Genomic DNA, 23692 nt, shown 5'->3' on the forward strand with positions numbered 1-23692 from the left:
ATTCTAATTAATGCCAATTACTGTCAGTAATTGTTAAGTGGCAATTATGGAGCTGATTGGCTGGTCAAGTAATTAAGTTGCGCATTCAAAATCCAGAATATGACAGGATTTGCATGTGCAATTTCAGTCTGCCTATATAGAATATGGGGGGTGGTGCTTACCACGGGCCTAAGACATAGTAACATAGTAACATAGTAGATGACGGCAGAAAAAGACCTGCATGGTCCATCCAGTCTGCCCAACAAGATAACTCATATGTGCCACTTTTGTGTATACCTTACCTTGATTTGTACCTGTCCTTTTCAGGGCACAGACCGTATAAATCTGCCCAGCACTATCCCCGCCTCCCAACCACCAGTCCCGCCTCCCACCACCAGCTCTGGCACAGACCGCGTTCCTCGGTTGGCTGCCACCCTGTCATCCATTCCCCCCCCCCCCCCCCCGGGTGCCGCATGACACCCCCCCCGGGTTGCAGTGTTCCCCACCCCCGGTGCATCACCGTCCCCCCTGGTAAATCACTTCCAAGCCCCTCCCCCGGGTTGCATTCTTCTTACCTGCTGGGGAGCTGCTTGGGAGCAGCCGCATGGCTGTCGGCTCCACTGGGACCCTGCTCCCTCTGCCCTGGAACAGGAAAGTAACAGCAGAGGGAGCAGGGAACCAGCAGAGCCAGCAGCCGTGCAGCTGATCCCAGCACCCCTCCTGCAGCATGCACCTGGGTGGACCGCCCCCACCACCCCGCCCTCGGTACGCCACTGCTAAGACATAGTTTGGGAAACTGGATGTTTTCTTGTGAAGTTTTACTTCATTGATTGTATTTTTGCTTATATTGATCATTTCACTATTGCTATGCTGTTAAACAAAATTGTACTTTTTATGTCGAGTTGTACCTGCTGTACACTACCTTGGGTGAATCTCTTCAATAAAGCAGTTAGTAAATCCCAATAAATAAATACTTAATATGCCATATACTATGGCTCATTTCTTCTGGGTTGTATTGCCTATCAGGGATTGGGCATCACTTGGTGGGCCACTGATGTAAACAAACAGAACATCCCCTCGGAGTCTGTCCTCTTAAAGGCAAAGGGGTTTTCAGGTCAGCCATATAAGAATAGCCGGTAGCTCATGAGCTCATATGCCTTTAAGAGGGCAGGCTTGAGGGAACATACTTCTGCTGGAATTTGTTTATATCAATTGAGGCAGGGGTTTGCAGCCATAGCAGTAAAGGCTGAAGCAGCACAGGCTACAGCATTGAGGTTAGTTGGGGAGGAGGAGGGAAACTCAGGGAAAGAGAAGGGGCTAGAAAAAGGATCCTCATGCCTGCACTGATTTTTGGTCACAATCCACCCTTGTTCATTGCTGTGAAGCAGTTGTCAACCAGGCCCCTATGCAGAAGGTGCTAGAGAGTACCACATATGTCCCAGAGTCACACATCCTGAGGCAGGTGGATATCTTTATAAGGCGGTTCATTCTTGGGACTTGTTCCATCTCCTATGGGACCCCCAGCTGTGTCTGCATCTTCTTGCAGGGCCTGGCAGACCCTGGCATTCCTCTCTTGGATCTGAGTTACCTCTGTGTTTCCTCCATAGAAGCCTACTGCGTTGGTTACATTGACAACATGGACCTTGTTACTAGCTTTCTTGTTCTTTTCAGCATGCAAGTGAAAACTTGCTTGAACTTCTTGCGGAAATGCTTGGAGATGAGTGCATAAACAATGGGGTTAAGGCAGGAGTTAGCATAGGACATGCAATGAGAGATCAGCCTAAGGCATACGTGGCCTTGTTGAAAGGGAAGTGGCCAAACCAGAAGCATAGTATAACCACATGGTGGGGCAACCAACATATACAAAAGAGGACAGCCACAATGATGATTCATCTTGGTCACTTTCCGTTTTGCCTTCTTGGACTCGGAGATAGTCTCAATAGGATTCAACAGAGGTCCACAGGAACTTGATTGTTCTGGCATAGGCCAGACTCAAGATGCCGACAGGGATCAGATAACCAAAGACAAAAGTAGAGACGTCATGATTTTGCGACGGCTGTGCTCCCAGGTGGGGATGCATATTGGGACCTTATTGTAATGTATGATCTGGTAGTAACTAAGGTATGGCCCAGCAAACAGAATGGACATGGCCCAAATAACCGCAATAGCAATCAAAGCATTTCTGGATGTCGAATGTCTCTAGAATTTCAAAGGATACGGATAGCCAGGTACCTATTGCAAAACAGAACAGTGAAAAAATGATGTCAACATTTGATTACATTCAGTTGTTCTCAATTTTACAATCTGTATATACATTTGCTGCCAATATGCAGTTTTAATCACAACTCCTCCATTAATTTCACCATTAATCAACTGAATTACTACTACTACTACTACTACTTAACATTTCTAGCTGTCCTCTTTTTTTGTTCTGGTTCTTAAAATCATTTCTTTTGCTATAATTTTAGTTTATTAATTTTTTTAAAACAATGTCTTTATTTTAAAAAAATCAAGTGACATTCAGAGACAACCATAGCAAGGATACAGCCACGAGTGAACAATTATCAAGGTCTAAACTTGTGCCAAGCAGAGCAATTGAAAAGTACAAAAAGATAGGAAAATGCAAAGATAAAATTAATAAACTGAAATACAGTGGGGAAATAAGTATTTGATCCCTTGCTGATTTTGTAAGTTTGCCCACTGACAAAGACATGAGCAGCCCATAATTGAAGGGTAGGTTATTGGTAACAGTGAGAGATAGCACATCACAAATTAAATCCGGAAAATCACATTGTGGAAAGTATATGAATTTATTTGCATTCTGCCAGAGGGATTAAATATTTGATCCCCCACCACCAGTAAGAGATCTGGCCCTACAGACCAGGTAGATGCTCCAAATCAACTCGTTACCTGCATGACAGACAGCTGTCGGCAATGGTCACCTGTATGAAAGACACCTGTCCACAGACTCAGTGAATCAGTCAGACTCTAACCTCTACAAAATGGCCAAGAGGAAGGAGCTGTCTAAGGATGTCAGGGACAAGATCATACACCTGCACAAGGCTGGAATGGGCTACAAAACCCATCAGTAAGACGCTGGGCGAGAAGGAGACAACTGTTGGTGCCATAGTAAGAAAAGGAACGAAGTACAAAATGACTGTCAATCGACAAAGATCTGGGGCCTCCACGCAAAATCTCACCTCGTGGGGTATCCTTGATCATGAGGAAGGTTAGAAATCAGCCTACAACTACAAGGGGGGAACTTGTCAATGATCTCAAGGCAGCTGGGACCACTGTCACCACGAAAACCATTGGTAACACATTACGACATAACGGATTGCAATCCTGCAGTGCCGCAAGGTCCCCCTGCTCCGGAAGGCACATGTGACGGCCCGTCTGAAGTTTGCCAGTGAACACCTGGATGATGCCGAGAGTGATTGGGAGAAGGTGCTGTGGTCAGATGAGACAAAAATTGAGCTCTTTGGCATGAACTCAACTCGCCGTGTTTGGAGGAAGAGAAATGCTGCCTATGACCCAAAGAACACCGTCCCCACTGTCAAGCATGGAGGTGGAAATGTTATGTTTTGGGGGTGTTTCTCTGCTAAAGGCACAGGACTACTTCACCGCCTCAATGGGAGAATGGATGGGGCCATGTACCGTACAATTCTGAGTGACACACCTCCTTCCCTCCGCCAGGGCCTTAAAAATGGGTCGTGGCTGGGTCTTCCAGCACGACAATGACCCAAAACATACAGCCAAGGCAACAAAGGAGTGGCTCAGGAGAAGCACATTAGGGTCATGGAGTGGCCTAGCCAGTCACCAGACCTTAATCCATTGAAAACTTATGGAGGGAGCTGAAGATGCGAGTTGCCAAGCGACAGCCCAGAACTCTTAATGATTTAGAGATGATCTGCAAAGAGGAGTGGACCAAAATTCCTCCTGACATGTGTGCAAACCTCATCATCAACTACAGAAGACGTCTGACCGCTGTGCTTGCCAACAAGGGTTTTGCCACCAAGTATTAGGTCTTGTTTGCCAGAGGGATTAAATACTTATTTCCCTCTGCAGAATGCAACTAAATTCATATACTTTCCACAATGTGATTTTCCGGATTTAATTTGTGATGTGCTATCTCTCACTGTTACCAATAACCTACCCTTCAATTATGGGCTGCTCATGTCTTTGTCAGTGGGCAAACTTACAAAATCAGCAAGGGATCAAATACTTATTTCCCCCACTGTATATCTATTCCAATACTTTCAGTTTATTAATTTTATCATTGCATTTTCCTATCTCTGTCTGTCTGTAATCACAGATGGCAACAATTGCTCAGATCATACTGGTGAGCCATTAAAGATGAAATCCTGTCCAGGGCTGCATAGTATGCTTCGTTTTGCTTCATCATCTTAATCTGAGTATATAAATTAGTTTAATGAGTGTTTTCAAGACTCTGTCCTATGAAAATCCATGTAAGGTTTTTGCAACCCATCTTGTAAATTTCTAAATTTGCAAGTAGGTATTACTTATAAAATGTTTCCTTTCCTATGAAATAATTGTGGTTATCCAGTCCCCAGCCATCCTGTTCCTCTCAGGCCTGTTGCCAAATGTAGGCTTTTCAGTGGTGTGCTGGTATGTGTTTAACAACGAGTTCTCTGTCCAAAAAAACCCCCCACACCTAGATATGTACGTAACTGTATTATACATTCTACTAGTACAAATGATATAAGAACATAAGAAAAAAAGAGTAACCACACGGGTCAGACCAACGGTCCATCTAGCCCAGTATCCTGTTTTCCAAACAGTGGTCAAGCCACAGGTCACAAGTACCTGGCAGAAACCCAAATTGTGGCAAACTCCATATTACAATCCCAGGGCAAGCAGTTGCTTCCCATGTCTGTCTCAATAGCAGACTATGGACTTTTCCTCCAGGAATTTGTCCAAACCTTTTTTAAACCCAGATACACTAACCGCTGTTACCATATCCTCTGGCAAAGAGTTCCAGAGCTTAACTATTCATTTAGTGAAAAAATATTTCCTCCTATTTGTTTTAAAAGTATTTCCATATAACTTCCTCAAGTGTTCCCTAATCTTTGTACTTTTGGAACGAGAAAAAAATCGATTTGCTTCAACTCATTCTACACCACTCAGGATTTTGTAGACCTCAATCATGTCTCCTCTCATCTGTTTCTTTTCTAAGCTGAAGAGTCCTAACCTCTTTAACATTTCCTCATATGAGAGGAGTTCCATCCCCTTTATCATTTTTGTCGCTCTTCTTTGAACCTTTCCTAATTCCGCTATATCTGTTTTGCGATACGGCGACCAGAACTGAACGCAATACTCAAAGTGCGGATGCACCATGGAGTGATACAAAGAGAGTATAGTATTTTCAATCTTATTCACCATCCCTTCCTAATAATTCCTAGTATCCTGTTTGCTTTTTTGGTCGCCACCGCACACTGAGTAGAAGATTTCAGCATATTATCTATAATGACACCCATATCTTTTCCTTGAGCGCTGACCCCCAATTGATTTTGCCACATTCTTGTATCAGTAGCCAACCTATATTTGCTATTCACCCAATCTGCTAATTCTTACATAATAAATTTATTGACATTAAATCTGACATATGATTTACTGACAGATTATTTCTTACCCTTTATACCAATCTACCCACTACTTGGAAAATGGAAAAAGCTGGACTTTCCTACACATTCCTACAATACACTACATGCCAGCAGAGTCCTTCACCTCAGTCACACATGCAGAACATGGACAGACCCTCAACTGATACAAAATAGGGGGGCACAAGAAACATGCAGACAGAAACTGGAGCTTCTGCAAGAAAGCCAGATTCTATATGCAGTGAAAATACCGCTAAAAGTAACAGAAATGCATTTTCTTCCATACTTTGCTACATTCAAATTAGAAAAGTATATATTTCCAAAAAAGCAAGCATCCATGAGCAATATATTTTCAAAAAAGCAAACAACCATGAGCAGCATACCCCCCCTTTCCTTGCCCTTCCTTCCATGAGCAGCATGTCCCCATCCTCTCCATCCCCATGTCTCCTTCTCTTCTCCCTTAAGGTCTCTCCCTCTCATCCATATGCAGCTTGTCCCCTTCTTTCCCTCTCATCCACGTGCTTGTCCTCTTCTCTCTCCCTCTCATCTATGTAGCTTGTCCTATTCTCTCCCTCTCATCCATGCAGTTGTCCCCTTCCCTCCCTCTCATCCATTGCAGTTTGTCTTCTTCTACCTCCCTCTCATCCATGCAGCTTGTCCTCTCTCCCTCTCATCCACGCAGCCTGTCCTCTTCTCTCTCCCTCTGATTCATGCAGCTTGTCCCCTTCTCACCCTCTCATCAATGCAGCTTGTCCTCTTCGCTCTCCCTCTCATCGACACAGCTTGTCCTCTCCCTCATGCAAGTTCTCTTAAAACCCCCTCCCCCTACCTCCTCCCACTTCCCGCTTCTACCTTACACAGGCCTGGTGGTCCAGTGGTCCGCTGGGCAGAGCGATCCTCTTACGCTCCTGCCCATGCAGTCTTCTACTCTCCTCTGTACTGAAAATGGCCTGCATTGAGTTCCCATAGCAATCTTGCGAGACTGCCACTGAAACTTACGGCAGTCACTTTCAGTATGGAGGAGAGTGGAGGTTGCATGAGAAGGAGCGTAGAAGGATTGCTGCTGCCCCAGCTGATTAGGCAACAACTGGCTAGCAAAATTTGACAAAAAACAACCGGTGAGCCGGCTTCAGCACACCACCTGGCTTTGACCAATCCTGGTTGTGTCGATCTTCATACGTTGAGATGAAGACACTTGTCCAGCCCTTTGCTGACTGAATCCATAGCTTTTTATTTTCTTCATTTCCTCTGCAGACCACTCAACAGACTGCCTTCTTTCTCAGAGAATAATATCTTCTACTTTTGCCTTCTCAGCTATGGTGATTATCCACAGGGACTCATAAAAGTCAAGAAGAAGCACATTGACTGAACATCAAGGGAGGAAGGGTTTAGAAGAACTGATTAGCACCATCATTGCATATTCCATTTGTGTGTTGAGAAAGTTCTGGGAAGACAAGATGATCTTTGTGGAATCAAGAGGACATATTAAAAGGCTAGGGCTCTTCAGCCTGGAGAAGGGAAGGATGAGAGGAGATATGATAGAGGTCTATAAAATACTGAGTGGAGTGGAAAGGGTAGATGTGAATTGCTTGTTTACTCTTTCCAAAAATACTAGGACTAGGGGGCATGCAATGAAGCTACTAAGTAGTAAATTTAATACAAACTAGAGAAAATATTTCTTCACTGAATGTGTAATTAAAGTTTGGTATTCATTGCCAAAGAATGTGGTAAAAGCAGTTAGTGTAGCAGGGTTTTAAAAATGTTTAGCTAATTTCCTAAAAGAAAAGTCCATAAGCCATTATTAAGGTGGATTTAGGAAAATCCACTGCTTATTTATAGGATATGCAGCATAAAATCTGTTTTACTGGTCTGGGATCTTGCCAGGATACTTGTGACCAGGATGACCACTGTTGGAAACCAGATACTGGGCTTGATTGGCCTTCAGTCTGTTCCAGTATGGCAAAGCTTATGTGCTTATGTTCTAATATGGAGGGATTTCCAAAGCTACAATACAGCTTTATCTATACTGCTGGGCTGTTATCTGAGTTTCATGTCAGACTGGGTAGCTGTGGTGTTGCTTTAGCATATGTACAGCTGTAATGCATGTCTGTATTATTCCATCCTTACTTCTGTTGTACAGCATCTACTATCCCCTGTGGCCAGCTACAATCCCACCACTTTATTTTAAAGCTTATACCCCACCTAAAACTAAGCGGCTTCCAATAACACCATCTTTTCCTTTCTCGTCCTTACACTGGGAAGTGACCAGCATCTCCTGTTTCAGTGAGAGGTCAGTAAAGTCAAACACAGTTGGTCATTCTGGAGTGTTATTTTATAAGTGGGCATGTACTTGAATGTTCTTCCCCCCCCCCTATTTATGCATAGATATGGCCACATATGCAAGTAAATTATGCAATTATAAATTACCAGTTGATGCAAATGTATTACAATTCATTACTTCTTATATTCCACAACTACCCAAAGAATTCTGTGTGGATCATAAAGAAAAGCAGAACAGGCAGTCCCTGTAAACAATAAAATTGTTAATAACAATCACTAGAAAACAAAATTAATAAAACATCTAGAAGATCAATAAATTAAATCAAAGAAAATTTGAAACAGCACCAATATAGACATTGCTTTGACTGCTCGCCATTCACCGCTGCCGCCGGGACCCGGTAAGAGGGGGGGGAGGGTAGCAGAGGGGAGGTTGCCGATTTTGGAGGGGGGGGGGCGACGTCTAAAATGTTGAAGCTGGTGCTTGAGATTGTAGTCGCGCGCTTCCCGCCTCAGTGGTCCGCTAAAGTTTTGAAACGTCTCTGCCTGCCAGTCCGCTAAAGTTTTGAAGCAGGTCCTCAAGATTGTGGTCTCGCGCTTCCCGCCTCCCTGGGCTATGAAGCTGCTCCTTGAGATTGTGGTTGTCACGCGCTTCCCGCCTCCCTGGGCCAGTGACGTCAGGATCAGGATGTGATTACGATCGCAGGTAGCCTCATCAGAACGTTGGCAGAGCAAATTATTATAGTAGATTTGTTCAAATTTTCTGAATTACTTTTTTAACATGCCTGTAGTTTCTCTACATTAGGAATATGCTTTTGTGAAAAAGCAAGTTTTTAAAACAGTCTTAAATTTCTTAAACTGTTTGTCTGCCCTAATTAGATTGTAAGCTCTGTCGAGCAGGGACTGTCTCTTCATGTTCAAGTGTACAGCGCTGCGTACATCTAGTAGCACTATAGAAATGATAAGTAGTAGTAGACTGTTCCATAAAAAAAGGAGCCGTGAAATAAAAGGCATTTCTTCTCATAACCTCCCAATAAGCCTGCCTTGGATTAGGGAGAACCAACCTAAAATCATTCATGAACACAAGCTGCGCACAGGAATGAAAGGAATGGTAAGTTTTGCTAGATAATCAGGGAGACCAGTGTGAATTGCTTTGTAGGCCAAGGTGAGGTTTTTAAACTGAATTCTAAAGTGAATAAGAAGTCACTGGAGTCTCTTAAGCAAAGGTGTAACATGATCCCTATGTCGAGCTGAGCAAAGTAACCACACCGCAGTGTTCTGAAGTATCTGGAGGCATTTAATTTCAGAGTTGGGAAGCCCTATAAAATGTTACAATAATCCAGTTGGGAGCATACAAAAGTGTGGATCGGAGTTTATAGAGCATCGAAATCGAGAATGCCCTTACAGATCTTAACCTATGGAAGGCAAAAAACCTACTCTTCAAAACTGAGGATATGTGAGCAGAAAACCTGAGGTCTGAATCTAGAATTACCCCTAAATACTTAAATTATGTAACCGACTGAATCAGTGCGCCAAATATTATTCAGAAAATGGTCATCACAGTATCATCCCTTAGCAATTCACATCTTCATTGATGAAGTACCCCTACCCTCCAAACCAACCTTAACTTTCTTAGACTAATCAAGATATTTGTTTTTGCATCTATTTATGTCAAGGCCTCTTAAAGTGTAATATCCTTAAAGCTTTAATATCCAAGAAGTATAACCTCCGCACACCAGCACACATCTGAAGTCTCTTTCTTTTCTGAAATGTACTTTATTGAATAAATGTTGCTAATTTATTCTCAGAAGTTAATGCTCCAAGGCAAAGGACTTCTGAAAGCTGTATAGGTGGGAGGAGATGGACATTTGAACAGAAGGAAGCTTTATGGCAGATGTGGGAGAGTGGTCAGGTAGATGAAGGCAATTCAGAGATGGGGGGTGTTGGATCTGTGAAATATTTTGAAAGAAGGGATGAACAAGCAGAGGTAAAAAGTGAAGTTCACTACAGGGGATCAGGAGGTCATGTGCTGTCCGAGGCAAGATGGAGAATGTCTGGCTCATGGAGAAAGAGAGGTCAAGAAAAGGCACGCACAAGCCCAGGGAGGGCAAGGTAAAGGGACCAATAGTGACAGAGGCTGAGATCAGGTAGCAGAGGTGGTCACAGAGGGTAGTCCTTGATTGGAGAGAAGGTCATACCTTGCTGACCCATTGGAACAAAGATAGTAGGAATAATCAGGAAATGACAGCATGTGGGCAAAGCAGTCAAGCTAGGCTGTAGGGAGGAGGCCTTTGCAGGAGAATAGGCCACTAATAACGAACTTTATACCAACAAGCAAGGGTGGCTGCAGTACATGTGAGACTACATTACACACAATACGTTGATCATATATATTTGCAGGAAGTCGTTGCAGCAGTAAAAACCCTTAGAAAGTGAAAATAACAGTAAAGACATTAAACACATTTAAGGCTACACTATAAAAACTAGCATAAGGCTGCCGGGGGCAGAACAATTTCTACAAAGTAAATGATGAGGGGTCTGCTACAGTCTCTTACCATTTCTGTAGAGCAGCACTAATTCCTTTCTATCCCATCAACCCCTGAACCTAATAAAAAATAGTCAGATGCTCAGTAGAGATCCTAAATAGTCCTTAAATTCAATTTGCACTTGAAAAGTTGCTCTGGAAACTGGAGGGAAGCCAGTTTCCTTTCCACCGCTAACATTTGTTAAGAATGCAGTAATTTTATATTTTTACAGAACACTGTTAAGTACACATCCTCTGACTGACCAGCAGAAACAAAACGAGATCTACTGTTGCCAAATGTTCACAGCTCAGCAAGGGATGGGGAATTAAATGTCTTCCTCTGTGACCTGCAACTCCCACTTTTGACTGTCTTAGGGTTAGAGTTGAAAACAAAGGCCAGGAGGGTATAAGGTTGGGCAGTCTGTAGATTCATAATCTCACTGACAGGAAGATGCACTGTGACAGAGCTGTCCAGTATCAGGAGGGGAACTCTAGGCTAGTACTGGTCTTTGATCCCCTCCTCCTGAGGTGCATGTTGGGACTTCTTGTGCAGACTTCTAATGAACAAAGCAGGACCCTGATTATACCAGAGTGCATTGGGATTTAGGGTAAAATATCAAGAATGGACAAAATTCTCCCTTAGAAACAGCTAGAAGTGTCAAATACAATTCCTGAGCTCTGTAAAGGTTAAATATGTGTTGGCCAGTGGCTGCTGAGTACCCCCAATATTGAGCAAGCTCCTTCACTGAGTAAGGGCCTAGAGGGGGTCAGTTTATTGTTTGGCACTTCCAGTAATTTTGAAATGTTGGCATCTATGGTTGGATATATTCAAGCTATATTTTTCTTAAGAGGCAAAAAAGAAGAAGAAGAAGAAAAAAAGACTGTCTGGAGGGACATTTGGCTGTCTTCCACAGAAATAAACAGACATTTTGCACATCTCTGGATTTAAATTCTCAAAGATGTGCCACCAAGGAAATAGCAGATGGAGGTTTAAAAAAAAATCTGTGTACAAGTAATATTGGTATATGTCTGACTATGAGACCTGTGGTTACGGCATTTTCATGATCACTAGTTCCCCTCTGGAAAATAAGACCCAGTGTCCCATGAAAGTGATCCCTTCATGGCTTTCATATCAAGCCTCCTCACCTTACAAGTCATAGCACGCTGAAATCTTCTGCCCAGTGTGTGGCAGAGGCCAAAAAGGCAAACAGGATGCTAGGAATCATTAGGAAAGGGATGCAAAATAAGACCAAGAATATTATAATGCCTCTATATCGCTCCATGGTGTGACCTCACCTTGAGTATTGAGTTCAATTCTGGTTGCTGTATCTTAAAAAAAAGATATAGCGGAATTAGAAAAGGTTCATAGAAGAGCAACCAAAATGATAAAGCAGATGCAACTCCTCCCATTTGATGAAAGGCTAAAGAGGTTAGGGCTCTTCAGCTTGGAAAAGAGACAGTAGAGGAAGGGTATGACTAAGGTCTATAAAATCCTGAGTGGTGTAGAATGGGTAGAAGTGAATCGATTTTTCACTCTTTCATCAAGTACAAAGACCAGGGGACACTCAATGAAATTTACATGGAAATACTTTTAATACAAACAGGAGTAAATATTTTTTCACTCAAAGAATAGTTAAGCTCTGGAACTTGCTGCTGGAGGATGTGGTAACAACGGTTAGCCTGTCTAGGTTTAAAAAAGGTTTGGACAAGTTCCTGGAGGAAAAGTCCATAATCTGTTATTGAGATGGACATGGGGAAGTCACTGCTTGCCCCAGGATTGGTAGCATGGAGTGTTGCTACTAATTGGATTTCTGTCAGGTACTTGTGGCCTGGACTGGCCACTCTTGGAAGCAGGATACTGGGCTAGATGGACCATTTTGGTCTGACCCAGTATGGCTGTTTTTATGTCCTTTTGTTATGCTCTTAGTTTTATAGCATGCAGAATCAACCTAGCTGAGAAAATCGCAACTCTGTCTCTTTAGGAAACAAGATACTGCTAGTATAAGTTTACCAGATTTTTGGCTTGCAAATCTTGAACACCTGAATGGGGTTAAGCAGGATATGACAGGGTGGGGTCAGGTGGATGGGGCCTTCCCATGGCAGTTTTTCAACAGAAACATTATAATCTTCACCTCTCTCTCCTCCACCCTTTTCAGTCCAGCCACCTCCACCTGTATCTCTTCTCTCTCCTTCCAGTCTAGCCATCCCTACCTCTCTCTCTTCTCCCCCCCTTCCACTTCAAGTCCAGTTGTCTCCACCTCTCTCAACTCCCCCCTCGCAGTCTAGCCATCTCCAATTCTCCCTATCTTCCCCTTCCTGTCCACCTATCTCCACCTCTCTCTCAACTCCCCCCTTCCAGTCTAGCCATCTCCACCTCGCTCTCTCTCCTCCACATCTCTCTTCCTCTTTCCCCCTTCCGGCCTAGCATCTAAAAGAACTGCAGGGATATACAGTTAGCATTGTTTCAATGGAAATCTCCAAGGATTCCTATCTTATTAATTTTTAGAAGAGTATAAATAAGAAATCATAACACATGTTGGAATGCATAGAGTGTTCCAGTCATTGCTTTCACTGCAAGCATCAGCTCAGTTAGCCATCACTGTAGCCCTCAGTTAGCAACAGAATTATGTGGACTGTGTAACCAGTAAAATTTATAGCTTTGTTGCAAAAGCAAACAAGCCAAGTGCTTCTAGATGAAGGAGAAAAACACACAGTGTAATGATTCCTTCGTCTCCCCCCTCACCCTCCCTTTATAGCTCCCGGCTCCTTCCCTACGGTGGCAGCAGAAAAGCACAGAGCTGCGATGCAGACATGCAGCGTGGTTGAGTAGAGCCTCTGTATCCCAGCTCTGTACTTCTGTGCCGGATTTCAGGCAGGTGGACCCAGGCCCATTCCCCCCCCCCCCCCACCTGTCACACTTGTGGTGGTAAATGGGAGCGCTCCAAATCGCCCTCAAAACCCACTGTACCCACATCTAGGTGCCCCCCTTCAGCCATAAGTGCTATGGTAATGGTGTAGAGTTGTGGGCAGTGGGTTTTGGGGGGGATTTGGGGGCTCAGCACCCAAGGGAAGGGAGCTATGGATTTCAGAATTTCAGAGGTAGTTAACTTTGTTTTTTTAAATGTTACAAGTGCCCCCTAGGGTGCCCGGTTGGTGTCCTGGCATGTGAGGGGGACCAGTGCACTATGAATCCTGGCCCCTCCCATGACCCAATGCTTGGATTTGTTCGTTTTTGAGCTGGGCGCCTTTGGTTTCCATTATCGCTGAAAAACGATACCGCCCAGCTCAAATCCGCATAAATCCGATGCATTTGGCTGGCACAAACCGTATTATCGGGAAAAAGATGGACGCCCATTTTTTTTGAAAATACGGTTTGTCCCGCCCCTTCATGTACCCATTCTCAGAGATAGACGCCCATGGAGCTGGGCATTCGCGTTCGATTATGCCTCTCCACGCCATACTTTGTATTATTATTTGAATATTTTTACTGCTGTAATTACCTATTGCTCATGTTTGATTTATTCTTACTGTACACTGCCTTGAGTGAATTCCTTCAAAAAGGCGGTAAATAAATCCTAATAAATAAATAAATAATTTTTCTCAGGACTCTGAATACCCTATACACTGCCGCTCCGCCATGAAAATGGGCAGCACCTCATCTAATATTACATAACGCAATAGAGACCCTCCCCTTTCAAGAACATGCATAACAAAATCCTTAGTAGAGCCCTTAGGGGCATTATATCAGCTATGGTGATTGTCTTCATGAAACAAAACAAAAAAGCACATTCAGGGGACATCAAGGGAAGAAGGGCTTAGAGGTATATTCCACTCCTGTGATAGGGAAGTTCTGTGTCCAGTGAAAGGACAGGATGCTAAAACTACCCTACATCTAATTGTAGCTGTAGAGTGGAGGAGTGGCCTAGTGGTTAGGGTGGTGGACTTTGGTCCTGGGGAACTGAGGAACTGAGTTCGATTCCCGGCACAGGCAGCTCCTTGTGACTCTGGGCAAGTCACTTAACCCTCCATTGCCTGCTGCATTGAGCCTGCCATGAGTGGGAAAGCGCGGGGTACAAATGTAACAAAAAATAAAAATCTTCATCTAAACTGGTGATCTTGATGCCAATGTGGTGGCAGGTGATAAATGAGAAAGTGTTGTAGCACATGTAGAACAGCACGTAACAGCTGTGTTATCTCATCCTGACTTCTGTGCGCAACATCATCTGCACCCCCAGGGCCTGCTATATGCCTGCCATCCTCTCATTTCCTACACACGCACTGGAAGCAAAAGTCAAGTAGGTTCCATAAAATGTGGAGGTTTTGATGTTTGATGTTACTGTTTAATGTGCTGTGAGTATAATCCGGCCATATTCAGCGCTATTTAACCGGCCAAGAATGACTCCTGGCTGGAAATAGCACTTAACCAGCTATGCGTGAATATTCAGTGCCAGATAGCTGGTTATCTCCTGCTGAATATTCGTGGGCAGCGCATAGGGCTAGATTCTATATATGGCACCTAAAAATTCTACGTGAAAAAAGTGCACCTAGGCCTATTCTCTAAAGTACACCTACATTTTATAGAATAAGCTTAAATTTCCACACGGTATATAGAATACACTGAGCGCCGGTCCACATGACTAAATTTAGTCGCAGTCAATTATGCCAACTAAAACCTGGTGTTCATCCCAATGCCTAAATTAGGTGTGGAGCGGGTGTATTCTATAACAATGCGCATAGATTTTAGAAATGCCCATGACCAGCCCATAACCCAGTGGCATAGCTACGTGGGGCCACAGGGGCAGGACGTCAGACTCAGAAACACAACGAAGCCTTGCGCCGGAAGAAGAGGAACTTGGCTGGCGGGGGTTGGGGTCCCCCGCCAGCAAAGGTAGGCGACGGCGGGTTGGCGGCGGGAGGGGGGTCGAAAGGGTTGTCAGCAGGGGGGGTCAAAGTTGGTGGTAGTGGTGGCGGGGGATCAGCAATGGCAGGGGGGAGGTCGACGGCACCGGGGGGGGGGGGCTAAAATATGCCCCCTCACCTCAGGCTCTGGACCCCCCTCCCGCTGAAGTCTGGCTACGCCCCTGCCGTAACCATGCCCCCTTTTCAACTACGCGACTTAGAATTTATGTGCACCACGTTACAGAATTCGCTTAGACAGTAGTGCGCGTAAATTCTAATGAATGCCAATTAGTGCTAATTGCTTGTTAACATCCAATTAATAGCACTGATTAGCTTGTTAACTAATTAAGTTATATGAGCTGTTATGGAATATGCTTTGATTTCCACGTGGAAATATCAGCGCGATATATAGAATCCCAGGGACTATGGCTAACTGGTTATATCACGCAATATAACTGGCTATCCGTGAATATTTAGTGCTTCGCCGACCAAGTTAAGTTGCCAAAATGTGCTGCCAAAATAGCAGGCCTATCTTTGGCTGCTATAAACTTAACCAGCCAGTGCTGGATATTAACTAGTGGTTAGGGTGGTGGACTTTGGTCCTGGGGAACTGAGGAACTGAGTTTGATTCCCACTTCAGGCACAGGCAGCTCCTTGTGACTCTGGGCAAGTCACTTAACCCTCCATTGCCCCATGTAAGCCACATTGAGCCTGTTTAAGTTTATAGCGGCCAAAAACCCACCTGATATTGGCCCAGCATTGAATATCCAGGCTCAGTGCGGACCGTAGGATTTAGCCGGCCTGCCTCCTGCGAGCTGAATATTGGCCTCAATAGATCTATGAATCTCCCTCTTCTTCCAGACTTCACTGGCTCTGCATGGAAGCAATCATGCTGTATGTTTCCCTGCAAGTAATACTGCTTATTCTACTTCACCTACCCTGACACACAGGATTCTTCTCATTGATTTCTTAAACCTATAAATCACTTGTGCATTAGAAACGCTCTAGGAAAGAAACAATAGATACATTTAAAATTTACATTTGTTGTAAGATATAAGGGTACCAATTGATTTCTTAACAATTTAGGACCATGTACATGTGTTACGTTAATGGAAACATTGACAAGTGTCTAAGATTCATCGTCGCTATGTGACAGTAGTGTGTATTTATTTGTGTATATTCATTAGCAGAGGTGTAAGAGACGGAAAGGCCATAAAACTTCTCACTGGACACAGGAAATACGATCATGTTACTTAACTTCTACAATCAGCATACTGGTTACGGTTGCCACACTGTATAATATTCAAAATGCTGCTTTTGGTCTTTAAGATTCGCAGCTCTGCCCCTTCAAGCCTTTCAGGTCATCATAGTTTGATTTACTCGTTGTTCCCTCTTTCCGAGCCCTTGCACTACCACCCATCATTCTGTTTTCTCGGTACAGGACCCCGAGCTTTGAAACAAATTACCCCAGCCGCAGCACCTCAGATTATGCTCCTCCCTTCAGCAATTTAAATCAGAACTCAAGACGCACCTTTTCTCCGATGCCTAAGGCTGACTCCTGTCCCACTTTGTGTTCTCCGATAGCTGTCCTGAAATATGCATTTTCCTCACCCATTGTATACTTCCCCCTATCTATTATTGTAGTTCTGCCCCCTTCTTCCCTCTGTCCTCCTGCTTTCTGCTTCCAGTGTTTATTTTCTTATCTCTCTCTCCTTCCTTTTTGGATTTGTTATGTAGCCACTGAGATATTGATTGATGGATGGGCGAGGTAGAAGTCTTCAATAAACTTGGATAAAAGTCAGAGAAATAAGAGAGTAATAGCAAAAACACTGGGAGGTGCAAATGCACTGTTTCCCCCTCATTCTATAACTTGGAGCCTAAATGCACACTAGTGTATGTAAGTACATAAGAATATAATATTGCCATACTGGGACAGACCGAAGGTCCATCAAGCCCAGTATCCTGTTTCTAACAGTGGCCAATCCATGTCATAAGCACCTGGCAAGATCCCAGAACAGTACAATACATTTTATTCTGCTTATCCTAGAAATAAGCAATGAATTTCCCAAGTCCATTTTAATAATTGCTTATGGACTTTTCTTTTAGGAAGATATCAAAACCTTTTTTTAAACCCCGCTAAGCTAACTGCTTTTACCACATTCTCTAGCAATGAATTCCAGAGTTTAATTACACATTGATTGAGGAAATATTTTCTCCAATTTGTTTTAAACTTACTACTTTGTTGCTTCATTGTGTGCCTTCTAGTTCTAGTATTGTTGGAAAGAGTAAACAAGTGATTCACATCTACCCATTCCACTCCACTCATTATTATATACCTCTATCATATCTCCCCTCAGCTGTTTTTTCTCCAAGCTGAAGAGCCCTAGCCACTTCAGCCTTTCCTCATAAGGAAGTCATCCCATCCCCTTTATCATTTTCATTGCCCTTCTCTATACCTTTTCTAATTCCGCTATATCTTTTTTGTGTTGCGATGACCAGAATTGCACACAGTATTCAAGGTGCAATCGCACCATGGAGCGATACAAAGGCATTATAACATCCTTAATTTTAATTTTCCATTCCTTTCCTAATAATACCTAACATTCTATTTGCTTTCTTCACTGCCACTGCACACTGAGCAGAGAGTTTCAACGTATCGTCAACAATGACTCCTATATCCTTTTCCTGGTCAGTAACTCCTAATGTGGAACCTTGCATCACGCAGCTCTATTTTGGGTTCCTCTTTCCCGCATGTATCACTTTGCACTTGCCATTTCGATTCCCAGTCTCCCAGTCTCGTAAGGTCCTCTTGCAATTTTTCACAATCCTCTTGCGATTTAACAACTTTGAATAACTTTGTGTCGTCAGCAACTTTAATGGCCTCACTAATTATTCCCATATCTAGTTCATTTATAAATATGTTAAAAAGCAGTGGTCCCAGCACAGACCTCTTTGGAACCCCACTATCAACCCTTCTCCATTGAGAATACTGCCCATTTAACCCTACTCTCTGTTTCTCCATATATCATTCAATGTAAAAAGTGCGAAGAAGGATGCTATATTGGAGAAACAAGCCAGATGCTAAAGACGAGGCTCAATTTATAGGCACAATATTAAACATTCCAATACCGACCAGGATGTCACCTCTGTGGGACAGCACTTTACAAGACCAGAACACTGCATCAATGATCTTATGATAAGAATACTACAAGGAAATTTTAAAACAATCCAGGAAAGTAAAACCTTTGAAGACAACATGATGAAATATTTTTTCACACTCACCAGACAGGACTTAAAGATCTGGGCTTTCTATCCCTATAAACCTTAAAATTCTACTGTTTTGTCACCCCCTTATCATTCATCCATCTCTTCCTGTCTCTCACCCACCCAGCTCTCCCTTTTTCTTACCTAACCCACCCCATCCTCTTCCTTTGAGACTGCCATTTGAATGCTTTTGTGTTTCACTTATATATTCTGACATTTGTCAACATTTGCTTATTTCCGATCTACAGAAGAAGGGTTACCTCTGAAAGCTAATCAAAAAATGTATTTAGTCCAATAAAAAGGTATCATTTTTTTTTCTTTCCATGTTTTGTTTATTTCTATTTATGACCTTTAAAAGTGGGCTAACACAGCTACCACATCACTTTACTCCTAAATGGCATGCAAATTTTCACACGCAAATTTGCACGCTATCCTGAGATGTGACAGAACTAATAAGCACCAGTAACTAGGTGCTAATGATTAATTATTGGTGGATTTGTGTGCGCATTTTGCTAAGCACTATTCTGTAAAGACACGCATGCAAATCTTACCACGTATAACTCAAAAGGGGATGCAGCCATGGGAGGGGCATGGGTGAGTTGGGACATTGGCTAAATATGTGTGCAGTATTACTGAATACCGGAGATCTGTGCCTAACTTCTGAGCCAGGATTTATATCAGATTTCAGTTGGTGTAAATCCTTGCGCCCGAAGTTTGGCACAGAAATTGGCTTTAAGTACTTTTCTATACATGTTGCACAACTTGGAGTACTGTTGACAGATCAGCGCTCCACGCGGTTTATTTTTCAGTGTCATTTACTAAATCTAGTCTAAAAGCCACATTTAGGCATGCACATTTGCATCTGCTATTGACTCGGCGTAAGTGGATGCTCCTCAACGTAGCACATAGATGCTGACTCACACCAGCATTCTGAACACCAATACCGTTCTAGAATTTGTGTTCAGTGCATTGCATCTAGATGCTAAGTCATAAAATTGCCCCCTCTGTTTCTAGATGAAGGAAGAATCTGAATTTTGGGCCTGTGATCCAGGGTACAGGACCCTTACCTGTCCACGGATACTGTTGCCAAGGTGAAGCTGCTGGCATACATGGTCAGGTAGATGAAGAAATGCACAGCTTTGCACATGAAGGCCCCGAAGAGCCAGCCATCTAGGGTATAGATGGTGGCCTGGAAGGGCACACAGAAGACAATGAAGCACAAGTCAGCCACACCCAAATTGAGAATGAAGAGGTTGGTGGTGTTATACTTCATCTGATCATTGCGCAACAGAACAGCCAGCACCAGACCATTGCCCACAGTCCCCAGGAAGAAGGAGGAGAAGACCACTGGCACGATGATGCCCCTGGCTTAACATCCTGGGTCTCTGAGGTGTTCCAGCTTGCTGTCATCTCAGCAGATGACAAGAATCTCCTGTGGGTGAAGAAACAAAAGAAAATGACACTGATTGTAATGTGAGGAAATCCTAAAGTGAGAGATAGAGCAACCGGTGTACTGTAGAGAAAAGTCTTCTGTAGCTGAATTAGGAGAGCTAAAACTCTTGGGTTGGTGTCTGGGTTGTTGCTGTTTGCTAGTCATCAATTACTTAAATTTATCACTGCATGAATAAGGTAACATTGGTAACGCATGTGGAAGTCACAATGCTGTAGTACAGGAAGTGTTCTTTGGTGATGGCGATGAGAATGGAGCTCATAAATAGAGATGTTAGCTGACTTTATGGGCTCATTTTCGAAAGAGAAGGATGTCCATCTTTCGACATAAATTGGAAGATGGACATCCTTCTCCCAGGGACGTCCAAATCGGTATAATCGAAACCCGATTTAGGACATCCCCAACTGCACTCCGTCGCAAGGACGGCCAAAGTTCAAGGGGGCGTGTCGGAGGCTTAGCGAAGGCGGGATTGGGTGTGCCTAACACTTGGACGCCTTTGACCCATAATCGAAAAAACCAAGGACGTCCCTGATGAACACTTGGATGTTTTCACCCGGACCTGTTTTTCTTATGACTAAGGCATAAAAAGGTGCCCGAAATGACCAGATGACCACCAGAGAGAATTGGGGATGACTTCCCGTTACTCCTCCCGTGGTCACTACCCCCTCCCAACATCAAAAAACATCTTTCAAAATATGTCGTGCCAGCCTCTATGCCAGCCTCAGATGTCATACTCAGGTCCATGATAGCGCATGCAGGTCCCTGGAGCAGTTTTGGTGGATACTGCAGTGCACTTCAGACAGGCGGACACAGGCCCATACCCCCATACCTGTTACATTTGTGGAGGGAACAGCGAGCTCTCCAAAACCCACCACAAACCCACTGTACCCATATATAGGTGCCCCCCTTCACCCGTAAGGGCTATGATAGTGGTGTACAGTTGTGGGTAGTGGGTTTTGGGGGCTCAGCATATACGGGAGCTATGTTCCTGGAAGCAATTTATGAAGTCCACTACAGTGCCCCCTAGGGTGCCCGGTTGCTGTCCTGGCATGTCAGGGGCAGAGGTGTATCTGGCCTCCGGCGGTAGGGGGGGCCAGAGCCAGAGGGAGGGGGCACATTTTAGCCCCCCCCACCGCCGCCACCACCACCGACCCCCCCCCCCACCACCAACGACTCTCTCCACCCCCTCCTGCCGCCAGCCCTCCCCGCTGCCGTTTCTTACTTTTGCGCCGAGGTCCACTTCCTCCTGGGCCTTTAAAAATATTTCTTCAGCTGGCGGGGACCCCAACCCCCACCAGCCAACCCGAGATGACGTCTTTCAAGTTCTTCGGCCGACGTGCTGGAGTTGAGAGGCTGAATCCAGTTCGGAGTCTGACGTCGCACGACGTCCGAACGTCGCATGACGTCAGACTCCGAACTGGATTCAGCCGCTCAACTCCAGCACGTCGGCCACAGCGGACGAAGAACTTGAAAGACATCACCTCGGGTTGGCTGGTGGGGTTGGGGTCCCCCGCCAGCTGAAGAAATATTTTTAAAGGTGCAGGAGGAAGTGGACCTCGGCGCAAAAGTAAGAAACGGCAGCAGGGGAGGGCTGGCGGCGGGAGGGGGGGCCAGGGCAAACTCTGTGGGGGCCCAGGCCCCTGTGGCCCCACGCAGATACGCCCCTGGTCAGGGGGACCAGTGCACTACAAATGCTGGCTCCTCCCACCTCCAAATGGCTTGCATTTGGCCGTTTTTGACATGGACGTCTTTGGTTTCGAAAATTGCTGAAAGACAGAAATGTCCATGTCTAGGAACGTCCAAATTTAAGGATTTGGACGTCTCTGATGGTATTTTCAAAATGAAAGATGGACGTCCATCTTGTTTTGAAAATACGGGTTTCCCCGCCCCTGGATTTTGCTGTTTTGGAAGGACGTCCAAATCGCAACTTGGACATCCCTTTTGAAAATTCCCCTCTATGTGACCTTGGTCAAACTGATCCTAGGTGACTTGAAAGCATATGGAGCCTGTTTTAGTGTTGAAGAACGTGGAATTCATGAAGTTGCATTACTGAGGAGGACTTAGTGTAGGCAACAAGAAAATCAAAACAAGCTTCAAAAGCTGACCTTCTCCCAGCACTTCATCATCTCCCCTGTTGGCTGCCAATTTTCAGCTCTAACCCTGGTAGTTGAAACTGCTGCCTGCATGTGCTAACCTTTCTCTGTGAAAGGTCCCTGGTTATAGGGCAAGAGGACATTAGGGATGGACATGCAAACGACAAGTAGCTTCATGCCATTTTCTAACCCACAAAGACTGGGAAAAAACCTGAAATGTCAAACTTCTGTTCCTCTCCTTTGCCCCCTTTCCCATCAGGAGCCACACTAGTTTCATTGGACCACACCAGACTCTTTTCCTGCACTCTCCCATTGAATGTTCCTTTGCCCAGGGTGGCATCTTGCTGGCTACGAGTGATTTACTATGAAGCTGCTCTACAAAGGACAGCTCAGGCTGGAGATATGATTGGGCCTCTGATCCTGAGAAGATCAGTACATTCATAAAGCTAATTCTGCCTCGATTAGGAGTATAAGTGACAAAATGAACTGATAACCAAGAGTAAAAGAACCATCTAGCTAAACTCTAGCCACTAGCACAATATCCTACTGTTCCAGCTGGAGACTATGCTTTCAACTTTATTTTGTTTCAGTCCATTTAAAGACATATAGGGCTAGATTCTGTATATGGCATGCAAAATGTAGGCACATTGGAATAACACACCAAGCGCTACTTGGTTTATAGAACAGCACATAAGTCAGGGGAACGCATGTACATTTAGATGCGGCCATTTACACCACTGAAAACCTGGTGTAAATATGCGCGTTCCCTCGAATTCTATAACAACACGCGTAAATGTGATTGATGCCCACACTCCTCTCATGGCCATGCCCCCTTTTCAGCTACGCAATTTGGAATTTACGTGCGCCTTTTTTAAAGAATACTTCTAAAAAGAAGCGCATGTAAATTCCAATTATTGCTAATTAGTGGTGATAATTGTTACTGGCCAATTATCTTCACTAATTGGCTCGTTAATTGAGTAGCACATTTAAATTGGACACACACACAATTTAATGCATACTACTTGCTGTGCCTTATATAGAATCTGGGGGATAACCCATATTTGCAACTTGAAGGAGGACAACAGCTAGCTGTATACATTAAATATATACATTTTTTTAAAAAGGTACAATGATCAATCAATCTCAGAAAATAAACTATCTTGTATGCGTCCAAGCCCTACATTCACCACCCAATTCTACAAAACACTAGAGCAGTCTATTCTGTGTACAGGATATTCTCCCTAACGACAAACAAAATGCTACATTTTTAGCTTGTGATGGAATAACATATATTCTGCAGTAGAGTTCAATTCTCAAGGCAACGAAAAATCATTGGGTTACAGTTCAATGGTTGTAATCAGAAAATGCTGGAGGTTATATATTATTACAGTATGTTAATAAATTCTACTCCTCTCCCTCCCCAGACTCAAAGGGGCTAACAATAAAAAATAATTAATACTTTACCGGCATCAAGAAATACACCACACACAGTTCAAATATCCAAGGAATCAGTACCAAATATAAGAACAGATACATATTTTCCAGTGCCCCTTCTCTCACAGACAGAAAAAGGCAAGTTAACCTC

The 23692-nt window shown here is 43.9% G+C and overlaps 1 pseudogene; it reads right to left on the minus strand.

The window, feature by feature from the left end:
- Positions 1-1423: 1423 nt before the first annotated feature.
- Positions 1424-19974, minus strand: LOC115459328 (annotated as a pseudogene).
- Between the last annotated feature and the right edge of the window lie 3718 nt (positions 19975-23692).

The sequence above is a fragment of the Microcaecilia unicolor genome, unplaced genomic scaffold (genome assembly GCF_901765095.1).
Source record: "Microcaecilia unicolor unplaced genomic scaffold, aMicUni1.1, whole genome shotgun sequence".
Taxonomy (NCBI): Eukaryota; Metazoa; Chordata; class Amphibia; order Gymnophiona; family Siphonopidae; genus Microcaecilia; species Microcaecilia unicolor.